Genomic DNA, 3,144 nt, shown 5'->3' on the forward strand with positions numbered 1-3,144 from the left:
ATAGTTTAGTTGTTAAGGTACTGTTATGGCTACAATTTTGTTGTTAAGGTTATAGTCTGGTTGTTAATATTTTATTTATCTCATGTACAATTGTGGTACTATAAATTTACTAGCACCGAGAAGCCAGTATTGGAAAGTATGCCAAGGCCTCCCCTCAAAAATTGGGTGAGACTAGGAGAAGTTAGGGGATTCATAAGATTGGTCACTATTGTAGCTAAATCTCAGCACGCTACTATAAAACTTCCATAGTTACAGGGCTAAGTTCAAAGACTAGAGAAGGTTTTTAAAGAACCAGGTAGAGGTTTGCGGGGGAAGGAGCAGAAGAAGGAGAAAGAGAAGAAGAGAGAGAGAGAGAGAGAGAGAGAGAGAGAGAGAGAGAGAGAGAGAGAGAGAGAGAGAGAGGGAGGGAGAGTGAACTTATCGTATTGATGAAGTGGTCGAGTAGCACAATGAGGTAGTTGGAGAGAGAGAGAGAGAGAGAGAGAGAGGGGGAGGGAGGGAGGGAGGGAGGGAGAGTGAACTTATCGTATTGATGAAGTGGTCGAGTAGCACAATGAGGTAGTTGATCAAATAGAATTGCCTCAGCAACTGATGTTTTGGAAGAGGTCTACGATGATGAATCAAAAATTACTCACGGCACTAATAATAAATATAAAGATCAGAGAGTTACCGACCAAGGAGAGATAACTTCTCTATCTGCAGAAGTGAGAATGTTGAGAGAGGAGGTGAGCAAAGCCTAATGCAGTAGTCTCACAGTATATAAAAATAAGAAGTTGAAGGGACAGGTGTCCAACACATCGATGGAGGAGTAAACTTGTACTTGTGAATTATATTGTGTTGTTGTTAAGATTGCAGATTACTTATTATGATTACAGATTTGTTATTAAGTTTACAGATTGGTTGTTAAGATATTACAAATTTTCATAATTATAGTTTTAAAATATTAAGTAATATCTTGTTTCTGTTTTTTTGACACAGGCACTCCACACAAGGTGGCTGACATTGAGATTGAGAGGGAATTCCTTCCACCGGAGGAATTCCCTTCACCTGACTTTATTAACATTGATATAGAGGGAGAAGGCCCCTCAACCAGGAGAAGTCCCTCTAATAGAGGAATTCTCTCCAACTAATGTGACTGACATTGATATAGAGAGGGAAGGTCCTCGACCAGAGGAAGTCCTTCCAATAGAAGTGTAGGTGTAAATATTGATCTCCCGAAAACAGGGAACTTCATTTGTATTAATAAGAAGGCTTATTGCAAACTAATAAATCGAAATTACAACAGAAACAGAGGGAAGGCCCTCCTTGTTTAGTGCGGAGACTTTCGGTAGCTACAGGATGCTTCGTTCGATGCTCGTATCGAGTCTGCTTCCCTTGGACGGTTTGACCGAAGTTGCTGGAGAGCCTCAGTACACAGTAGAAACTCGGATTGATGGAGTTTGGGTTCTGGAGTTCGGCGACGATTAGGGCCCGGAACTGAAGGGGGATGCTACAGTGCAACGGTTATGCAAAGAGCTTGTCGTCGACCCGCATGGGAGTCGAGAGCTAATAGTTCAATTAGCTGATTCAGCGATGAGCGAATCACTGGACGGCTGAGAAACAGCTAAACTTCTTCTTCGTAGCTAGAAAATGTTCTGAACTGGTGAACCGGTGAACCCCTAACCTGTGGCTGGAAGAAGTTCTTAAATGGTGGAGAGACGGCGTGGTCACTCCTTGAATCATGGGATGTGACCATGTACTATTGGGAGATGTCTTGCCGCTCATCTGTACTACGAACGGTCATTCAATGGGCTGTGCTTCACGTCGTGTCACGTAGGAGTGGGAAAGCCCATCCTCGTATGTGAACCAGCGGCTGTCTCACTACTCGAGTGGATTTGGCCAGCTTACTGCGCGCCGACGACTCCAGCTCTTGACTTGGACCGATGAGCTGAGTTGTATTTATGAGCACGCAGGTTGATTTGGCGTCTGTCTGATCACCTGTACTATGAACGGCCACTCGACGGGCCTGGAGTACTGTGCCTTCTCCCTTCAGGTCGAAAGAGGTAGGAAAGCGGGTTCCCAGTACTCGAGTGGGTTTGGACAGCTCGCCGAATGCTAGCGGACCCAGCTCTTGACTCGGACGGACGAGGTGAGTTGCATTTATGAATATTCAGGTTGATCTGGCACCTGTCTGATCATTCGTACTGTGAGCGGCCACTCGACGGTCCTGGAGTACTGTGCCTTCTCATTTCAGGTCAAGAGAGGTGGGAAAACCCGCCCTGGCACGTGGGGTAGCGGATACTCAGCTATTCTGGCGACCTTGAGGTTTGCAAGCGGATTCGACTTTAGACTCGGTCAGGCGAGTTGTAAAAGAAAGGCGAATTTCCGTTATTTAGTTGATCTTGACTTGCGCGGGTGAGTCGATCATTCAGGCGAACCTAGGACACGGGTGCGTTTGACGACCGCACGGCTTGGGCCGTGTTGGCGATTCTTCTTTGCAGGCGAATTTTCCGCAAGTTTACAGAGGTATTTTTTACCATCTACAAGACCCCTTTCAAAGTTTTCAGACCTAAACCGGCTTGCGTGTGGTCTGGAATACTTTGAATAAAGAAGTTCTTGGCGAAATAAGTGCCTCTGGTTTCCTTTAGGATTTCTAGCAAACCCTCAGCTATCAACGGGTTTGATTTGCCTTTACCAATTACCGTTCGAATCGGGCTACCCATACTATTCCCCTCAGTATGATAAGTTATCGAGTAGTTTCTCTTAGGCTTAATGCTAAGATTTCTACTCTAACCCTCTGCCTCCTGAGGCGTGGGCTTAAGCGAGGTCATCTCGTTGGCGGTTTAAGGTTCGGGACAAGTCATGTTATTTGTCGTTTGTCTCCAAGGGCGAATGCGCCGTTCAGGCAAAGTTAGGTTTTAGTGGCGAAATTCTGCTCGACTTGCGGATTTGGGTCGAGTTTTCGCAGGTGAGACCTTTCCTTTGTGCGTAACTAGATTCAGTGTGAGTGAACCACATGTCCGCTGGTGGACTTCGTGCTTTCCAGCTAAGGTGGCGTGGTTCCGTCACGTCGCTCTCATTGTGATTCAAAAATTTGACGTCAGCTTCGTGTGTCTCGTTTGAATCGTGGCCGTGGCCTTTGAACCCAACCGTCAGATATAGCCG

This window comes from Asparagus officinalis, chromosome 1 (genome assembly GCF_001876935.1).
Source record: "Asparagus officinalis chromosome 1, Aspof.V1, whole genome shotgun sequence".
Taxonomy (NCBI): Eukaryota; Viridiplantae; Streptophyta; class Magnoliopsida; order Asparagales; family Asparagaceae; genus Asparagus; species Asparagus officinalis.